Here is a 21,671-nt window from a genome sequence, read left to right on the forward strand (position 1 = left end):
GTCCCCAGTAAAGCACAGGTGATTTCTTTTTTTGTTAGTTTAGTTTGGTTGATTTTACTTCAGTGATGCTGGTCTCTTGTTAATTACAGCTGACTCTTCATCCCCAGCTGACTAGAAGCACAGACTCTTAACTCAAAAAGCAAACAGCCCTCATAAGTCTTTAAGTGAGGTCATGAGCCAGGCCTGCCTCAACAATCTGCATGTCTCTCGACATTCTTCTCTTCCAAGCTCCCACAGGACAGCTCACCAAGCTTTGAACACTCAATGGCTTTTCTAACCCAAAGTTCCAAAGTCCTTCCACAATCCTCCCCCAAACAACTTGGTCAGAGCTGTCCCCTAATACCTCACTCTCTTGGTACCAATCTCTGTCTTAGATTTCTACTGCTGTGATGAGGCACCATGAGCAAAGCAACTCAGGGAGGACAGGGTTTATCTGGTTTACACTTACGCTTCCACGGCACAGTTCAACATTAAAGGAAGTCAGGGCAGGAACCCGAAGGCAGGAGCTGATGCAGGGGCCATAGAGGGTGTGGCTTACTGGCTTGAGCCCCATGGCTTGCTCAGCCTGCTTTTTTATAGGACCAGTACCACCAGCTCAGGGATGACATCATCCACAATGGTCTTAGCCCTCCCCCATCAATCCCTAATTAAAAAATTGCCCAGCCGGATTGCCTGAATCACGATCTTATTGAAGGCATTTTCTCAAGTGAGGCTCCTTCCTCTTGGATGGACCCTGTAGTGGACCCTTTTGTATGCTAGTGATCCTGTCTCCCCTCTGTTACACTCGAGCCAAGACTGAACGTCTGCTGTGAACCATGAACGATCTTTTCACTCTGAAGCCACCGTCGCCCCTAGCTTATGTCAAGTTGACATAAACTGGCCAGCACACCAGCACAGAACACTTCCTTATTTTTCACTAAGACTTTCCCAGAGGACGTAACTAACCTCGTCCCCCAGCCCCCGCCCCGCCTCCACGAAGGGTTAGCGTGCTCACTGCTATAAAGCAGACTCCAACAGTTTCAAGGACTGGAACCAACCTTAAATGGCAAAAAAATGTTTTCTATCTGAATTACCATAAAAATGCTTAAGTAAAAAAAAAAAAAAACAAAAACGAAAGTAAAGAAGCAAAGGGGCGCCGGGCGGTGGTGGCACACGCCTTTAATCCCAGCACTTGGGAGGCAGAGGCAGGCGGATTTCTGAGTTCGAGGCCAGCCTGGTCTACAGAGTGAGTTCCAGGACAGCCAGGGCTACATAGAAAAACCCTGTCTCAAAAAACCAAAAAAAAAAAAAAAAAAAAAGCAAAGGGGCGACCGTGGCTTCAGAGTGACAAGATCGTTCACGGTTCACAGCAGACATTCAGTCTCGGCTCGAGTGTAACAGAGGGGAGATGGGATCACTAGCATACAAAAGGGTCACTACAGCATGCTGGATGCACCTGTTCCACGGTCACCCCCAGCCCCTCATGCTTCCCACTCAATACTTCCCAGCCTGTTGGATCTGTCAACGATCTTCTCTTTGATCCTGACTAGGTGTCAGCTGAGTAAACAGGAAAGCTGCGACCTGTCAGATCATCAATCCAATCAAACAACTGACTGAAGCCAGGTGTGCTGCAGGGGCTGCTGGGATTCATTATCCTTATTCTTCACACGTTTTATAAACACCTTTCATGCATTCCCTCGCTGACTCAGAGTCAGCCTGAGTTCTGCCTTCAGGCCTCTTGGTACCAACAAAGTGGCGTGAGACTTGGCACCAAAGGCTTTGCTGCAGCCGCCACCACACACCCAGATCTGCATCCTTACTCTGCTGTGTAGAGGCCTCTGGTGCTAAGAAGGCAGAACCTATGCAAAGTAGAGTCAAGAAGCAAGCCTGGCCTCTCCCAATCAATCACTTTTATAGACAAGAACTGATCTACTGGGCTCACAAAGACCTAGCAAGCACAGTGCTCAAACCAGAGATAACTGGTGCACAAGCAGTTGTTTAGAAAAAAGATTCCAAGGCTGGGAAGACGATTCAGTGGTTAAAGGCACTGAATGCTCCTCTAGAGAACCCGGGTTCGATTCCTACATGGCGTCTCACAACTGACTGTAACTCCAAGATCTGACGCTGTCACCCAGACATCCATGCAGGCAAAACACAAATGCACACAAGAAAGATTCCAGAAGAGGGAACTGGGGAGATGTCTCAATGGGTAAGTGCTTAAGTATGAGAACCTAAGTTCAAATCCCCAGTGCCCCACCTCACCCCAAACCTGGGCCTGAAACTCCAGCACTGCAGGATCCTGGGGGATGGGCGCACTGACCAGCCAGTTTAGCCTAAGCAGAGAGCTCAGGTTCAGTGAGAGAGCCCTTCTCAGAAGATGGGTGGTGAGCAACTGAGGAAGAGAGCTTGATGCCAACCTCTGGCCTCCACACACATCTGCACAAACAAGTACACTAACACTTGTATATGCATACCAAAGAAGAAATGATTCCAGCACAAAGTATAAAGCCCACCTCACCATTCTAAGCCCTGTACACTGACACCAGGCCTCTCCCTGGCAACACCAGGGTCCCTTGGTAGCCTGGGGTGGTATCAGACACTCAGCCCTGAGAGGCAGGCAGACTGTTGATGTGGGCAAGGCAAGTTCCTCCTTCAGTGACAAGATGACAAACACTGAGAAAATGCTTTTGATAAACACTGACCTATCTGTACCTGCAGGAGGGAAGCCTAGCCACTCTTCCTTCGCTTTGTGTCCAATTCTTCCTTCCTGAAGCCAGTGAGCATGCAAAGTCACTCAAGGAGTACCGCTCTCAATACCAGTGATGTCCAAGGTAGCTCACTCCATCCCATTAAGGCCTAAAGCCCACAGATAAGTGTAACCGAGACACTTTACTATCAACTTTAAAAAAAAATATCATGTGTGTGCAGATGAAATCACCTAGGTGTCACAGCATGCGGATGGCAGTCAGGAGACAGCTTTCAGGAATCTGTCCCCATCCTTCTACCATGTGGCCCCTGTTTATGTTCTAGAGGCAGCTGGCCCTGGGAGAGCGGAGCCTAAAGTAAAGCAGACTAAAATCTCACGAAATCGCCAACTTTATTCAGAGCATCGGCCAATTTATACCCTGAGGGTTAAGACCCATCATCTGAGTAAATCTCAGGACTTTAAGCTGTGTATAATCACAAGGACAGATCCAATGTGACAAAAACATGCTTTTCCATGAAGGCCTATAAACAAACAACAATAGCCAGTTGTAGTGAACAATCTGAATTAAACTCACTCCAAGCTGCTACACCTGGGAGAGGCACGGAAGCACATTCCAGGAGCCATTCTCTGTTTTTGATGAAACTGAGGTCACAAGACTCTTGTCTTGGTTCCTTGGAATTTTCTCACAAGCACTCAGCATTCCTCTCACACGACTCCATTCTTGGGCCAGAGATCGAACTCAGGTTTTCAGGCCTGGCAGCAAGTACCTTTCCCTCTGAGCCATGTTGCTGGCCCCTTACTGCTAGATTGTATAGTGTCTTCTTCTAGACTGGCCATCCCAGAAAGGTGTCCAAGGGTGTCCAGCCACTGTCCTAAGCCTACAGTTATAGGAAGAGTGGAGCCTCACAGTAGAGCAGCTGTCAATGGCAGTAAGCTGTGTGCTGGAATTTCTCTTGGAAGTTAAAGTGGCAAGGATGTCTTTGCATGGTTTTGCAGGCCTAAGATCGTGATCAGCCGGCTATGCTATGACTGGGGCTGTTCCAGTATGGACACCGCTGCCCCTCCCGGTTCTTCCTTTCTTTAAACCTGAACCTCTCAGAGCACTGAGGACAGACTCCCTTATGGGGTCCTTTTCCCAGTGTGACATCGATTCACTCTTCTTTCCTCGCTCCCCCTTGAGCTTTTTGTTCAGACAGGTAACAGCCTGTTGGGATGCCCAGAGCTATGACTTCAATAACAACTTGCCCCCGGACCCTCATGTGGAGGATAAAGAGGAAGGGGGAACCAATTTCCATAAAGCCCCTAACCACCACTGATCACACAAGTCCAATCTCTGAACTCACGTGGTGGGAGGAGAGACCTGCAAGTCATGCTCTGACCCCCACACGTGTGCAAACATACATGAGCACACACGTGCATACACACACACAATAAATGTAATTTATATTAAAAAAAAAAAAAAAAACAGCCTTTTCCTTCTGTTTCATACCCTCCACCCTCAGATTGTCCTTGATTCTACACATCTTGGTCGTTTCTGCAGGTTGTAGGTCCGTTGTGCCCTCGCCATGCTGGGCAGGATCCGCCAACTTCAGCTCCTTCCAGCTGTGGGATCATGAGGGTAGAAGCCAGGACTACACAGAGCACTGAGACCAAGCTGTCATGGTCAGCAGGCTCATGTGGGAAACAATTTCCACTTTAAATATTTTTAGAAACTCAGAGCTCATGGCCTCCCAGCTTTGCCAAATTCACAAAGGTGTTGTATTTTTTCCTTCCTTCCTTCCTTCCTTCCTTCCTTCCTTCCTTTCTTCCTTCCTGTCTCACTTCTAATATTTTTTGAAAAAACTTTAGAGTCATTGGAACATGTTATCTTGAACCCTACTATAAATATATGTATGTTTATTCATATACATACATATATATATATATATATATGAATTTATTTATTTGCAGAGCTGGAGGCCAAACTTTGGTCTCTGAGCATTCTAGATAACTGTTCTACTACTGACTTCACCTCAACCACTATTTTTAATCTTTGTTGTTTATTTATTTTGTTCATTTTGAAGATGTGTTTATTTTTATGTTACGTGTATATGTTGTGTCTGTACATATGTGTATGTACCTTGTCATGCAGTGCTCACAGAGTTCATCAGAAAGTCCTGGCACTGGTGGTGGACAGTTGTGACTTGCCATGTGGGTATTGTGAACCAAACCAAGATCCTCTGTGCAAAAGCAGCAAGCGCTCTTAGCATCTGAGTCACCCATCACCACAGCCCCTGTGTGTTCATTTTTGAGACAGGGTCTCTATATTCCAGGCTGCCCTTGAACTGCTATTCAAGGATGACTTTGAACTTCCTTTAAATAAAAAAAAAGTTTTCTTTTACTATTTTCTTAAATTGTGTGTGTGTGTGTGTGTGTGTGACCAAGCATGTGAGAACAAGTGCCTACAGAGGCCAGAACAAAGCATTGGATCCCTTGAAGCCGGAGTCATAGGCAGCTGTGAGCTGCCCAACATGGGACCTGGGATCTGAACTCAGGTCCTCTGGAAGAGCAGTACACACTTTGGGTTTCTTGATCCTCCTGACTCTACTTCCTGAGTGCTGGGTTGCAGGTATCCCACCTTGCCCAGTATTATACCAGGCTGGGAATCAAGTCGGGTGTTGTGACTGCTAAGCAAACATTCTACCGATGAGCGATATCCCAACCCTATTTTCAATCTTTAAAGTTTTAGTCTTTTGGCTAAAGGATTAAGTAAGGAAATATATAATTCTCATAGCTTAAACATTTCTTAAAACAATAACCTACAAAATATACAAAGCTGAAAACTATTAAAAAATAATAAAGCCTGGGGGCAGAGGCAGGTGGATTTCTGAGTTCGAGGCCAGCCTGGTCTACAGAGTGAGTTCCAGGACAGCCAGGACTACACAGAGAAACCCTGTCTCGAAAAACCAAAAATAAATAAATAAATAAATAAATAAATAAATAAATAATAAAGCCGCGTGAAGTCCATAATAACGACACACAGAATGGTAATGAACTGCCATTACAGAGTAGCGTGTGGGCTGACACTAATGAGATAAAACTGGCTCTCAGGCCTGGATTTCCACAGCATTTATCTCCCTGGTAGCTGCTTTTTCTTTCCATAGTTTCAGACACTAGCAGTCAAGTGTTGTATAAGTATCTGACAACTTCACATAGAAAATTCTAGAAATAGTTTGTAAGTTTAAAGTTGATCTTTTATTACAATGGGTGATTATAATTCTTTTACTTTACCGTGGGAGTTAATAATTATATGTATTTACTTACTTATTTATTATGGGGCTGGATGGGAGAGTGGACACATCTGTGAGGAGGCCAGATGATGATGTGGTGCTTTGAATAGGAATCTCCCCCAAAGACTCATGTGTTTGAATGTTTGGCCCATAGAGGGTGGCACTGTTAGGAGGCTTGGCATTGTTGGAGGAAGTGTGTCACTATGGGGGCAGACGTTGAGGCCTTATATGCTCAAGCTGTGCCCAGTGTGGCACACAATCTTCTGCTGCCTGCTCGTCAAGGTGCAGAATTCTCAATTCCTTGTCCAGCACCATGCCTGCCTGCATGCTGCCATGCTTCCCACCACGATGATAATGGACTGAACCTCTGAAACTGTAAGCCAGCCCCAATTATATGTTTTCCTTTTAAGAGTCGCCTTGGCCATGACATCTCTTCACAGCAATAAAACCCTGAGACCTAGTGGCCACTGAGATGTCTCTGATAAAGGCACTTGCCACCAAGCTTAATGATCTGAGTCCCTGCTTCCAGGTCCCTACCCTAACTTCCTTGGATGGTGGATTACATGCTGTAGGATGAAATAAACCCTCTCCTCCCCAAGTTGCTTTTGGCTATGATATTTTATCCCCACAATAGAAACCCTAACTAGTAATAAATGGCTTAGGGAATCCTGTTTCAAAATGAAAAGTAAAGAGCAGGCTGGGGCACAGCTTGACAGTACGGTACTCATCTCTCTCACGAGGCTCTGAGCTCAGACCCCAGTAAAACACACCCATGCACACGCACACATATACACACATGTGTACACATGCAATATGCATACAGTACATATATGCACACATGCAAATGCACACACATACACATGCACACATGTGCACATACATATACATACATATGCACATGCATGCATGCATATACACTCTGGTTAAGATGGGAAGGCTTATAATGTGTGCATTTTATCAAGTAAGGTAACAGCACAACCCATATGTTATGAAATAAAGTCCAGTGATAATTCCCAGCTGAAGTTGTCTCCTTGGACTGTGTCCTAGACCCCCAGGCTCTGTTACCTTCCTCTGCCAGAGCAATTGTCGTGAGAGAATTGAGAAACATCTAATTCTACAATGTCCTGAGGAGAACCATAATGCCACCCAGGCAGATGACCCAGTGGCTTTCTGTCTGGGGAGGTCCCGGGGCCAGATGGCCCTGGGTGGGATGAACCCGCCCTTGTATATTTATCTTCTAATATTGTTCTTATCTGTAAAATGGGGACACCTGGCCTCACAGGCAGGTCTACTGGGACATATTAATTGTAACTGCTCCATAGTTTCTGACTTCCTGGGGCAAGAGACTCTTCAGCTGAAGGAGGGGGAAGCATTGAAGAGCCCCACCGTGGACCCTTTCTTGTACTGAATATTGTAACACTGGCCCAGGACAAACCCAAGATGTCAGGGACGTCTCATTGGGGAGGAATGTCCTTTGGGTACTTGATTGTAAACAAAGGGTCCCTTAAACACATAAGGCCTGCCACTCCATAGCACAACCTTGTAAACAAGGGTGTAAATGTTTGTTCTTAATCAAAACATGGCCTTTCGATCCCCTGTAGTGGAAATCCCCTCTGGTAGACTCCCACCCATTGCCCCACTGTTTCAAACAGTTTCTAAGTGACTCGTAGGAGCCCAGGTTGGGTGTCCTACACCTAGGGGTCAAGACCCCCCAGGAATAGGTGGCTGGATGGCTAGGAGCCATTGCCCCCCCCCCCGCCCCCACCACCATGATTTGCGTACATTTGCTCTCCCGTGGTTCTCTCTCCACAGCTCAAGGGCCTCAGAGTGATGGGGACATCATCTGTCGGATTCCTGGTCCTGAGAGCTGACACTACACAGAGCTGGCCTTGCTTTGAGAATGACCAGGTAGGGTAGGGAAGACCCAGGAATGTCAAACCTCAAGGAAATCAAAGTACGAATCAGAACTTTGGTCTCTCTCCAGGCAGAGGCAGAAGCTTGGGCAGAGTGATCCGTCGTGGAAGGGGCCGGGATGGTGAGAAAAATGCTCTGGAGAGAGACCCACAAGGGAGGGCAAGCAGCGGGAGGGGCTGCAGAAACATCTGACTTGGCCAAATTCCCAGTGGGGAGATTTGGCCAGATTTGTCTGCTGTCCCAAGGACCAGGGCAAGGAGCCCTCCTCCTCACCACCAGGATGCTGGAGCACTGCCAGGAAATTGGGAAGCAAAAGAAAGGCCGATCATCTTCACATACTAGTGGTGGAGCCCAGAGTGCCGGCCTTGGTGTAATATATATATTGTATGAATAGTTTGTCTGAATGTATGTCTATGTATCACGTGTGTGCCTGGTATCCTCAGAGAACAGAGAGGGAATCAGATCTTCTGGGGCAGAAGTTACAGATGATTGTAGGCCACTATGTGGGTGGTAAGTCTTGCACTCAGGTTCTCTGGGGGAGCAACAAGTGTCCTTAACCAGTGAGCCATCTTTCCATAACCATAAACAAATATATTTTTTTAAAGCATTCACACACAACAGGAAATTGGCTTTGAGAGAATTTTAGGGATTTGCCAGGACTCCTGGCTCCAGGACACAAAACTTCAAACTCATTTGAAAAGCTTTCTCTTTAAAAAAAAAAAGAAAAGAAAAAGAGCAGGTGCAGTTCTTACTCAGACGCATGGGGAAATTTATTGCATATACTGTAAGGGGCAGGGCAGTGGCTAGGAACTAACTAGAATATACTACTTCTTGACTATTTCTTTATGTGGTAGCAGAACTGAGCATTACACATATGGTATTGGTGTGTGTGTGTGTGTATGTGTGTGTATGTGTGTATGTGTGTGTGTGTGTGTGTGTGTGTGTGTGTGTGTATGTGTGTGTGTGTGTGTGTGTGTGTGTGTACATATCAGAGGACAGCTTGCAGGAATTGGGCCCTCTTTTCTCCATGAGGGTCCCAGGGATTGAACTAAGGTCATCAGACTTGGCAGTAGGCACTTTTACCTTCTGAGCCTTCTCACAGGTCCCAGTGGTATGGTTTTGTAGGCATATAGAATGAAAGCATTATGGAGCCATGGATTTTTGCACCCAGATTTTCAAGAAAGACCTGGGAGAGCAAAACTGTAGTGGACTGGATTCCCTGAAGAAAGCGCCGCCATGAGCAATTCATGAAGCTGTGAAGGCAAAGTCAGTATTAGTCAGGGGAACAGAAGGAAACAGAATGAGTATCTATCTATCTTCTTTCTTCCTTCCTTCCTTTCTTTCTTTCTTTCTCTCTTTCTAACTGGGATTTATTAGAGTGGCTTATATAGACTGTGGTCCAGCTAGTCCAACAATAGCTGTCTACCAATGGAAGGTCCAGAGATCTGGCAGTTGGTCGATTCACAAGGCTGACCTATGTAAACTTTTTGCTTACTGGTTTGCTGAGATACAAGGAGCCTTGTCTTCCATGATGTGAAACCCCAGTGCCATATACTCCTGGTACCATGACTGTTCTACCATGCCTTCCTCCAACCATGGTGGACTGAAACTTTGATACAAATTCAAATCGTTCTTCCAGTACTTTCTGTCAGGTATTGTGGTCACAGTGATATGAGCACACCAAGGACAAGCCAGGCATGCTGGACACATCTAGACAATCCCATCGCTTGAGAAGTAAAACAGGAGGGTGTGGAATTCAAGGTCTTCCCTGGCTACACAGAGTTCAAGGCCAGCCTATGGCACATGAGATCCCATGTCCTGATGAGAGGGCACCACAAGTCTCCGAGGATATTGCTAAAATTCCTTCCCTGGGGGAGACATGTACACCTCCTATTGTTCATCCCGAAGACAAACAGATGCGATTCTACCAAAGTTTATTCTAAGTAACCAATGAGTTAAATTGTGCTTGCTTACAGAACACAGGTGAGGGGTTACTTACTCAAGGGGGTGGGGGTGCTCCTCCCAACCCCACAAGCCAAACTGGAAAGTCTTTATCCCACAACCACAGAGATGGAGCCCCCTTCCCTAATCTTCACTGGCCTATATACTCTAGCCCCTCCCCAAGGCCCCTGCTGTTAGCGCAGAGCTGTGGACCCTAGCGGTAGGGAGTGGCTGGCTCGAGGCCCCTGCCCTCCTCTGTGAGGGGATAGAAACAGTCCACATGCCCAGCAGGGAGGATCATTTGCAAGCTGGCGCAGCTGAACTCCCCAAGTCCGTGGCTGTTTGGGTTCAGCAGTGGGCAAGAGCACTTGCTGCTGAGATCCCCGAGTTTGATCCCTGCACGCTGGGCCAGGTTCACATGCATGTGCCCGTGCCCCGCCCCCCCCCCCCCCCCCGCGCGCACTCACACACACACACACACACACACACACACAAATAAATAAATATTTTTAAAACATGTATGGGTGTTTTGTCTGCAAATATGTCTGTATACCATGCGTGTGCCTGGTGCCCATGGAGGCCAGAAGGCGGCATTTGTGTGCCCTGGAACTGGGGGCTGGTTGTAAGCCCCCAGGCAGGTGCTGAGCATTGAACTCGCAGCCAGCACTCTTAACCGCCGAGCCACCTCTGTACCTCCTTAAGAACTTTTAAAAGGTTAACTGGTTCAAGGAGATATTGGAGATATTGTAGTTCAGCAGTAGGGCATGCTTAATGGACAAGGCCCAAGGTTTCAGTCTTATATCCATATGCCTGTCTCTCTGTCTCTCTCTGTGTCTCTCTGTCTCTGTCTTACACACACACACCCTCAGGAATGTAAAAGTAGGATGAATAGAGTTCTCTGGTACCAAGTACTTTTTCCAAATGAATGGTTTTTTTTGTTTTTGTTTTTGTTTGTTTGTTTGTTTGGTTGGTTGGTTGGTTTTTCGAGACAGGGTTTCGCTGTGTAGCCCTGGCTGTCCTGGAACTAACTCTGTAGACCAGGCTGGCCTTGAACTCAGAAATCTGCCTGCCTCTGCCTCCCAAGTGCTGGGATTAAAGGCGTGCACCACCACTGCCCGGCTAAATGAATGTTTTTGAGGGGACTGGAGAGCGAGCGAGCACAGCAGTCAGGAGTACGCGCTGCTCCTCTGAGGTGGTATGAAAGTCCTCTGAGGTGGTATGGAGCCCAGTATGACCCTTCTTCCTCAGCTTCCAAGGTGCTGGGGTTACAGAGCTATGCCACCATACCAAGCTGGGTGGGAGGGCAGGGTCTGTACGGAACCCGTTGCTAGCCATGATGTCAGTATGTAGCCTAGGCCAGTCCAGAACTTGTGGTGATCCTCCTGTCTCTGCCTCCCAGATGCTGCATTGCAGGTAAGTGTCTCCACCATGGTCGGCTTCTACAAGCTCTTTAAATTTAGTGGCAAAAACTTTGGGTAATGGCACACACCTTTAATCCCAGCACTCGGGAATGTGTGAGTGTGTGTATGAAATATATATATATATATATATATATATATATATTGGTAATTTCAAAACTTGCTTCAAAGCTTTTTGCCTAGACTATTCCAGCCAAGATAAGAAAAAAGAGGGCCTTCTAATCTTCTAATTAATGGTTTTGCCAATCACAGCACCTTCATGGCAGCTAACAGCAGAGTCATCCCTTTTTCGAATGTAAACTTAGGTGTGTCTGGCTAACGATTGGGTAGAGCGAGGAAAGGTTAATTAAAAGTCAGGCCGTGAAGAGCAAGACAGGTGCTTATGAAAGTCAGGCGCCCTGGGCTAACAGGTCAAAACCTTGAACTCAGAGCAATAATGACGCCCATGCTCATCAAGATAGAACCTGCTTTGTCTGCCACTCGGGCAGGGAAAGGCTGAACACTGCAGATAATTCCCTAGAAAACATCCTTAAAGCATTTGCTGTTGTGCCCAACAAACTTGACTAATAAAGACAGACAAACTTGCTGCTAAAATGCAGGGGTGCAGGGAGAATTTGTGTTTCTTACACAGTTCAACCTGTCCTAGCCAAGGTGTGAGCATCTGAGAAACTAACCCCTAACTTACCTGTGATAAGCTGAGGTGGGCGTAGGGGTTTGTGGTGGTGGCAATTCTGGGGTTTGAATGCAAGACAGTCAGAGCTACACTACCAGGTTTTTGGTTTTGTTGTCTTTGTTTTTGAAGGCAAAAACTATAATCTCCAAGCCAGTGTGGGCAACATACGGAGACCCTGTGTCAGGAATAAAGGTGGGGGTGGCTGGAGAGATGGCGCCACATTTAAGAGCGCTTGCTGTTCTTCCGAAAGACCCTGGTTTGGTTCTTAGTACCACATGGCGGCTCATAACTATTACAGCCATGAGTAACTCCAGTCACAGGGGATCTGATGGTCTATTTTGACCTCCCTGGGCACCGCGCATGCGTGTGGTACATTATAAATAAATGCTGTTATGTCATTTGAAATCTTATACTTACATCATGTCCCCTGAAGATACTCACAAAATGTGTTTCTGAATTTTTAAATCTCTCTCTCTCTCTCTCTCTCTCTCTCTCTCTCTCTCTCTCTCTGAGACAGGGCTTCTCTGTATAGCCCTGGCTGTCCTGGAAATCACTCTGTAGACCAGGCTGGCCTCAAACTCAGAAATCTGCCTGCCTCTGCCTCCCAAGTGCTGGGATTAAAGGTGTGTGCCACCACTGCCAAGCTTAAATCTCTTATTATTGAGGCAAAATTTATCTAGTCTCTTAGTAACTGTGTCTTATTCCATATTGAAAAAAATCTATGAAAAATCATGTTTTTAAAAACTCAAAGCTGTCCTTAAATGGTAGTTTATTGCAGTTTGAAATTCATTTATGTGTTAGGTTTCCTTTTTCCATCTGGAAGGGCCGTTACCAAAGTGTCCAGGCTGACCCTGAATTTCTGAATTCCACTGATCTTTCTCCCCTCAGCTTCCCTGTGAGTCCAGGAGCGCCCACAAACCCAGCTGCCATCTTGGGTCTTCAAGATATCAGGGCAGCTGACGTCTCATGAGCAGAGGGAGGTGTAAAAGGCTTGTGAAGGAGGAATCTTGGCTTTTGAGACAGGGTCATGTCGACTTACGAAGCCAAAGCTGGCCTTGGACCTGAGTCCTCCTACCTCTCAACCTCCTGAATGCTGGAATTGAAGGCGTGTGCCTCCACACCCAGCTGAAAAATGATTTTATACGAGAAATTTTGTGTGTGGCCAAGTTGGCTGTGATCAAAAGAGAATTATTCGTGTGTTTCTCTGAAAATTGAGCCTTGCAACATTATCCAAATGCTGAATTTCCTGTTACTGTTAAACCTTACAGCCACCCACTTCATAGTAAGCTGTTCTCTGCAACAATTTTGAAAGATTGAAAAATCTGACGCCATTTTTTCCCCCTTTTTTAGCCACTGTTGGGACTGTAGCTTCCCCGTCCTGCAGGCTCCATTTAATTTCTTTAATTCTGGGTTTTAAACGCTATCGCTTCTATTTAAGGTAGCAATTACATTTCTCAGAATGAGCTTCTCCTTTTGTAAATCCATCTCCCAGAAGTTTCACTTCTGCTGTGTCTCACAACCAACGACAGCAGGTCATGTGCAGTTCACTGCCTTCTTCCTCTCCCTCCTTGCTTAGGAAAGTTCTGGTCTGCTGTTGTGGTCTGATGCAGATGTCGTTCCCTTTCTGTGTGTATATATGGTCTGTGTTTGTGTGATGTGTGTATATATGGTGTGTGTGATGTGTGTATGGTATGTATGTGTGTGTATATATGGTGTGTTTGTGTGATATATGTGTATTTGGTGTGAGATGTGTGTGTGGTGTGTGTTTGTGTGATGTATGTGTATTTAGTGTGAGGAGTGTGTATATGGTATGAATATGTGTGTATATGGTGTGTGTGTGATATTCATGTATGTGGTATGTGTATGTGGCATGTGTGTATGTGTATAATGGCGTGTGCACTGTGTGTACAAGCATGTGTGTGCCATGGTGCTATGTGGAGGTCAGAGGGCAACTTCAGGTGTTAGACCTTGGTCTCATCTTGTTTTCTGAGCCAGGGTCTCTTGTCTACTGCTCCACAGATGGGGCCATTGCGCTCCCCAGGATTTTACTGTCTCTGCATCCTGTCTCTCCATGGGCCACATCTGGTGCTACATCTGGCTTCTGGGTCTCCAAACTCCAGTTCTCACACGTGCAGGGCAACACTTTATCCACTCAGCCATCTCCTCAGCTCTGAAACACTTCCTTCAAGGAAACACTGTAAATTGACCCTGTCTGTACTATTGGCTTTTCCTTATGTGTCTGAGCCATCCAGTTTAACAAGAAGATGTCATGTGTCTTTACTGTTATCTTTTCCCCACACTGCCCTTTGGAGTTTTTGAGACAGGGTCTTGCTCTGTAGCCTGGTGAGTCTCACATGACAATCCTTCAGCCTCAGCCTCCCAAGCACTGGGATTGCAGGTGTGAGCCACCAGACCCAAGCAGGACCCCATACAATCAAGCCAGTACTCTAACAATGGGCTATCTCTGGTCCCTTTCTCTACCTGAGGTTATTCTGGCCTCAGGAAGATGCTTGAGGATAGAGGGCAGCACACTGCTCCATGAGACTTTTGCTAGGGGTTGTGACTGTCCTCCTTGCACACAAGTACCGAAGAGGGCAGAGATGGTTCCCCATAACAGTGCTTTCACTTGAGCCACTTCTCTGGGTCCTTCTCCTTTAAGATCTGATGCTGTGGGGGAGCAGCTCATTGTAGACACTGAAACACCAACCAGCTGCGTTTGTTGTTCTGGATGTCAGTGCCAACACTGGGGTTCCCCAGGAGGTCAGAGTAGCCACCCATCTCCAGCAGGACCTTCCTGGTATTGGTTTCTCCTCCCTACTGATGCCTGCCAGGGACATGGCAGTTAGAAGGAGTACAGAGCTGTCTTGTACTTGACAATAGGTGTACACCTCTTTGCACTGTGTCTTCCCAGACCCACATGACCAGGAGCACAGCGATGAGTCCAGAGTCTGTCAATCTCAGTCGGCTGGAAACTCAGCCGGATGTGCTCCTGCAGTGAAACTTCAGCAGGCAGTAGATACAGGCTTCCAGAAGCAAAGCATCACAGATGGTCTCTATGCCTGGCTTATGCCCCCAGCAAGTGACAGAAGAATCCATGATGTCATCTGATGCAGGGAACAAAGCTTGGCACAGTTCCACAGCAGCCCACAGCCAGGGCCAGCTGGAGACTATCAGCATCCCGCCTCCTCAGCCCCACCAGTTCCTGAGGTACCTGCAGCGCAGGCAAAACCTGGTGGTACTTGCTTCCAACAACAGGCTACTCCAGGAGCTCCTTCACAGGGCAATAGCATCTGCCTCCTGTCTCTAGTCCATCCCCAGTCAGCACTTTGACAACATCCAATCTAAAGATTTCTATTCATCCTGAGAAGTGAAATGCTGAGTTCTTGGCTGTAGTCTCTCTGGGGGTTGACTCCATGTTTGAGCAACCTTATTTCCAGGGTTTGTATTTCTTTAGGTTTTTGATTACTTCAGAAAACTGAGTTGTGTTTTGGTTTTGTTGTTGTTTTTTGTTTTGTTTGTTTAAGATTTTATTTATTGTATGTATATGAGTACACTGGTGTGACAGACACACCAGAAGAGGGCATCAGATCCCATTACAGATGGCTGTGAGCCGCCATGGGGTTGCTGGGAATTGAACTCAGGACCTCTGGAAGAGCAGTCAGTGCTCTTAACCACTGAGCCATCTCTCCAGCCCCTTTGTTTGTTTTTAAATTATCACTCTGGCTGAATGAAAGACTATTTCACATGAACTATTAACTCCTGGCTGGCCTGGGACTTGGTTTGTAGACTGCGCTAGCCTGGAAACCCTGCTCCCTGCTGCACCCTTTTGATGCTTCTTGGAAGTCAAAGTTCTAAATTCGGCCTTTTGGACTTTGAGATAATTTGGAATTACTCACCAACTTCCCCTCCCCAAGTTCTCTAAAGCTCATAAATAAAAAACACTAAACTGGAAAGATGGCTCAGTGGGTAAAGTGCTTGTAAAAGCCCAGCAGTGGTGTGTACCTAGAATCCAGAGCTGGAGGCTCAAGAGAGGCTGGCCAGCCGTTCTGGTAAATGAGCATGTGCGGAGGCCGTCAGGTGTCCTGCTTGCCCACATGCTCTACCCTCGTCTTTGAAGTAGGCTCTCTCACTGACCTAGTGGCTAGGCTGGTGACCAGCACTCGCAGCAATCTTTCTGTTCTTTGCCCCTCCCCCTGCCGCTGGAGTTACAGGAGCATGTGACTGTGCCTGGGTTTTTCCGTGGGTGTTGGGGATTTGAACTTACGTCCCCATGCTTGCACAGCAAGCACTCTTCATTGCAAAGACCTCCTCCCAGCCTTTAGATCTTCTTTCCCTTAAGTTAATGGACTATGGTGAGAGGACTGTTCAAAGCCATATAGAATATTTAAAATTGTGTTGTCATAATTCTTATTATGTTAAGGTATGTGCATGCCACAGACATGGCCAAATTTGCTATGTACTAGCCACCACACCTAGTAAAGCAAATCTTAAATCTTGTCTTTTGTAGATCCCTCCTTCTTGGATTTCTGCTTAATTTTTGTAAGTCAACATTATGCTGCTCCTCACTAGTTCCTTAAAATAAAATAAAGCCACATACCTAAACATACATACATATGTGTTTTAGGCCTGGTGGCACTCTCTTTAGCAGTTTTTTTTTTTTTTTAAACAGCTCATATAATTTTATTCAGTACTAAAAATTACAGATTTTGTGACAACATATAAATAAATTTCTAATACAATAAATGGACACTCTGAATTAAGAGCATATAACAAAATATTTATTTAGTCACAAGCTGAAAGGCATGTGCTTTGTTTAGGGGTCAATTTTGATTCATGATTTATATTTATAGCAATGACTGCTACAATCAGGTATGGAGGCCCTTAGTTATTTCTAAGTTCCATCTGTGAAAATATGCTCTTAGGCATATTGTCTGTAATCTCAGCACTCTGGACGGTGGAGCAGGGTTATTAGTTTGAAGCCAACCTGAGCTACATAAAATCTGTTTTAAATACAGACAGATACACAGGCACAGACAGACAGACACACACACACACACACACACTAACCCTGTACTCCTTGACAGATTGTAGACAACTTGCCCCCACCAAGGTCAGAGTGGTGTCTATAATACAGGTCTGCCTCCACAGGTGCCCAGCTTTAATCTCTAATGGCCTACTTTGGAGAGTAACCTTGAGGTGGTAATGAACAACTGTACCAATTCTTATCAAAAACAACTTTGGGTACTTTGGTTTTAGGTTTCTGCGGCTTGGGCCCATCCAGAACATCTCCGTGGTCTGCACTCAATTCAGCGACCGACTGTGATGATCCGATCTGAATTCTGATTCTCAGGGCAATCTTTCTTAAAAGGTTCCATGGAGCCACAGAGTTTACAGTCACCACCATCAGCATAGACTCCTTTCGTATTATCAGGGCAGGATCTGAACAAGTGAAATTCACCAAGCACGGGGTCTACGTTAGCTCCGTGGACCTGCAGCGGTAGTAAATGAGGGCACCGTGTCCTGACTATCTAGCCCAGCTGGGCAGTCAGCAGCTCCATGGCCGGGTTGTTGACAATGGAACATACCATTGCACTCTTCTTTGCCGCCTGTCACTTGGTTGCCTTCCTTCCCGTCAACTGTCCTTTAAGGCCGCTGCAATTTCTTCCCTTACTTCCCGGCTGTCGGCTGCTATCAGCCGTCCATCGTGAAGCATCCGGAGCTCCGTTTCAGGTGCTCCATGAATCCATTCACTTCGTTCAAGTACACTTTTTTTTGTTCCTTTTAGGTTTTGCTTGAGGGGCATCGTTTCTAAGGGACAGCCCACTGCTTTGACATTGCTTATAGTTTGGAAGGGTTTGGTTTGCTCTCTCCTCAGACTCCTTCTTCATGTCCTCCCATGATGTTGCTGACAAGGGTCTCTTACTATTTAGAGTAGTAACTCTAGCCCACCTGGTCATGGTTGGATCAGAAGTATTTTACTAATCCTGTCTGAATCCTCCAGAGCAGCTGAGACAATGACGAGCCAGAGAAGCCAAACTCCAGATGAGGGCCTAGGTTTTTTTTTTTTTTTTTTTTTTTTTACTTTTTTGAGACAGTGTTTTTCCGAGTAGCCCTGGCTGCCCTGGAACTCACTCTGCAGATCAGGGATCCACCTGCCTCCGCTTTGCACATGCTGGGGTTAAAAATGTTCCTCCCCCACCCTCTCCCAGCTTGTGGTCTTTTTTTCTAGACAGTTTTCTACCACTTTATTCACTTTTTATGTGGGTGGGTGTTTTGCCTGGTGCCCACAGAGGCCAGAAGGCATTGGATTCCCTGGGACTGAAGTTAGAGATGCCTGTGAGCTGTCATTTAGGTGCTGGGAATGAAACTTGGGTCCTCTGGAAGAGCAACAAGTGTTCTTAACCACTGAGAGAACTCTTCTGTGCCATTTTAAGTTTTATTGTCTTGGGGGTTAAGGGGTGCTGATGTGGCGGAAGCCAGAGGACAACTTGCTGGAGTCAGCTCTCTCCTTTCACATAAAGGTCCTGGGATCAAACTCAGGTGGCTGTCAAGTTTAGTGGCAGGCTCCTTTATCATTTTACCAGCCCTAAAATCTTCAAAGAATGCTAGGCATGGTTGGACATGTCTTTATCCCATTGCTTGTGAGCTTGAAGCCAGCCTGGGCTACACAATGAGGCCATGTATGTCTCAAAAGCCAAAAACCAGAGCTGGAGATGAGATGGCACAGTGACTAAGATCACACACTGTTCTCTCAGAGGATGCCAGTGTTTACCAGCTCCCAGGCTGGATGGCTCACAACAGCCTGTACTTTCAGCTCCAGAAGATCTGATGCCTTTAGTTTTTGAGGGTGTCCACACTCATGTCCACAAGCACACATGTATACACATAATAAAAATCTTTTTTTTTTTTTTTTTTTTTTTTGAGACAGAGTCTCACTATGTCATTGTCTGGCCTGGAATTTACTATGTAGACCAAGCTGGCCCAAAACTCACAGGGATCCACCTGTCTTTGCCTCTGCTGGGATTAAAGGCGTCACCACACCTGGTAAAGCAAATCTTAAATCTTGTCTTTTGTAGATCCCTGCTTCCTGGATTTCTACTTAATTTATGTAAGTCGACATTATGCTGCTCCCCACCAGTCTGTATGTGCATGCATACATACATACATATGTGTTAGGTCTGGTGGTACATGCTCTCTTAATCTCAGCACTCAGGAGGCGGACAATGGCAGATTTCTATGAGTCTAGTCTATATAGTGAGTTTCCCTTTCTCAGAAAAAAATCAAAATCCAAAAACCAATAGCTTTCTTGCTCACTCTCTTTCTCTCTCTCTATTACAGATTAAGACTTTAAGATGTATGTATAAATGTCTTGTCTGCATGTATGCCTGTGTACCATGTGCATGCTTAATGGCTGAGGTCAGAAGTCAGATCCTCTGGACCTGGAGTTACAGATGATTGTGAGCCGTATGTGTGCTGGGAACCAAACCCAGGTCCTCTGCAAGAGCAGCCAGTGCTCTTAACCACTGAGCCATCTCTCTGCCCCAGACATTCTGTTTCTTTCATATTTAAACTTGTATTATTGTTGTGAATGTACATATAGTCTTTGTGTGCCACAAGAAGCCAGAGGAAACCCTGCCATGGTTGCACTTCTACTGTGTAGACTGGGAGGTGGCATTCGGGTCATCAGGCTCGTGAAGCACTTTTACCTGTTGAGTCATTGTGACCCTTTTAACCAGATCCTGAGTCCCCACCCCCCTAGAGAGGTGTGAGGTCAGCTGACAAAACAGTGGTCCTTACCTGTTGATGCGGGGGAAATACAGGCTTGCTCGGTCTAGCTCCATCAGAGTCCTTCCAAATGCTCCGAACACCCATGTTGGGGGGTGGGGGTGGGGGAGTCCTAACATTCAGAAACTGTTCCCAGCTGGGGTAGATGAACCATGAGCCTCTAGCAGAACACAGTAACACTGCCTTCAAGATTCATGAAGACAAACGATGCCTCCATTTCTCACAGGAGTGAATATTCTGACTCCAGATGCCTTGGGCTGTGGGCGTGACTGACCGACCACTTACCATTTGCTTTGTCTTTTTGTTGGTTTGTTGTTTTGAGACAGGGTCTTGTTATGTACTTCTTGGCTGGCCTTAAACTTGAACTGATCCTTCTGCCTCTGCCTTCTAAATGTTGGGACTATAGTATGCACTACCACACCCGCCTGTCTACCTCTTAGCTGTTCCATCTGAAGACAATGGTAATCTGTGGCTTTTTCTGCCACCAAACTAAAGGTGTGTCTTTATTTACGTGTGATTGCAGGGGTCTGTTCTCTCCTTCTACCAAGTGGGATCTGGAGATCAAACTCAGTCACCTGGCTTGCACTTCAGCTGCTGAGCCACCGTACTACTTGGTCATGTTGTATTCACAGCTTAGGAATGGAAAGGTCTGTAGTTTGAGGACACAGAGAGAAGACAGGATGCACTATCGCCTAATGAAAGCAACGGTGTATTCCCATTAGTGTAGCTGTGTCGCAATCCCTGTCCTTTCCTCCCCACTCTCCTGGAGAATCTCACTATGTATCCCTGGCTGCTCTGGAACTCGTGTACACCAGGCTGAGCTGGAACTCAAGAGATCCACCTGTTTTGCCTCCTTAGAGTTGGGATTAAAGGTGTAATGTGGTGACAGTTTTGGAGTTTTGCTTTCAACACACACACACACACACACACACACACACACAAATATGATAATATGTTTTTGTTTTAATAACAGGTGTGGGATATGGGTTGCTTCAGACTATCCACAGCAGCTGACTATGGTTTGCCTTGTGCTCTAGCAAGGGTGTGATTTTGCCAGCTGCAGAGAGTTTCTGCCATAGTATAACGTTTGAAAAATCTGGGGACTCCTCAGAGGGTATATAAATGCTACTACCTGGAGAGGCAGGGTTGGTTGTTGGTTACAGTTTGTTAAGTATTTATGCTCAAAGAAGAATCAAGAAAAAGAATTAGATAGCCTGACGGCAAAGATCAAACTTACCCAATGAACTTGATGCCCCTAAACCCACAAAGCAGCAAAAAGACCAATAACAGTGAATACGCTACACACCCGGTGGGGTTTTGTTATTGTTTCTGTGTTCAGGGATGGGTCCCAGGGCTTTGGGCATGCTAAACACACATATACTCTGTATCATCAAGGTCTAATAATTTAAAAAGATAATCCCCTAGTATATGAAGTATTTGCATTATACTAGAACACATTTTCTATAAGATTATAATTGGGTTTGAAAGTATTTACATTAATAAATATTTTCTGATAAAAAAATTAAAAACCTAGCATATTAAAAAACAAACAAACAAAAAACCAAACCAACCAACCAAACAAACAAACCCCTTAAGAATGTAGCCATCACTCAGCAGTGTGGAGGACTGGTTCCAGAATCCTCAAGCCATAATCCCAGCACACACACCCTCCACAGACAGCAGCCCTGGATTTGCATATGACCCAGTGCACAGACTTTAGATCATCTCTAAGTTGGGCACTTTTTTTTTTTTTTTAAAGACAAGGACTCATTATGTAGCCTAGGCTAGTCTTTTTTTTTTTTTTTTTGGTTTTTCGAGACAGGGTTTCTCTGTGTAGCCCTGGCTGTCCTGGAACTCACTCAGTAGACCAGGTAGACCAGGCTGGCCTCGAACTCAGAAATCCGCCTGCCTCTGCCTCCCAAGTGCTGGGATTAAAGGCGTGCGCCACCACCGCCCGGCTAGGCTAGTCTTGAACCCAAAGTAGT

General features: G+C 46.0%; 2 pseudogenes; both read right to left on the reverse strand.

Moving 5' to 3' along the window:
* Positions 1–14,523: 14,523 nt before the first annotated feature.
* LOC143436584 (farnesyl pyrophosphate synthase pseudogene) lies at positions 14,524–15,962 on the reverse strand (annotated as a pseudogene).
* A 707-nt stretch (positions 15,963–16,669) lies between these two features.
* LOC143437000 (zinc finger CCHC domain-containing protein 9 pseudogene) lies at positions 16,670–21,474 on the reverse strand (annotated as a pseudogene).
* Between the last annotated feature and the right edge of the window lie 197 nt (positions 21,475–21,671).

This window comes from Arvicanthis niloticus, chromosome 23 (assembly GCF_011762505.2).
Source record: "Arvicanthis niloticus isolate mArvNil1 chromosome 23, mArvNil1.pat.X, whole genome shotgun sequence".
NCBI lineage: Eukaryota > Metazoa > Chordata > Mammalia > Rodentia > Muridae > Arvicanthis > Arvicanthis niloticus.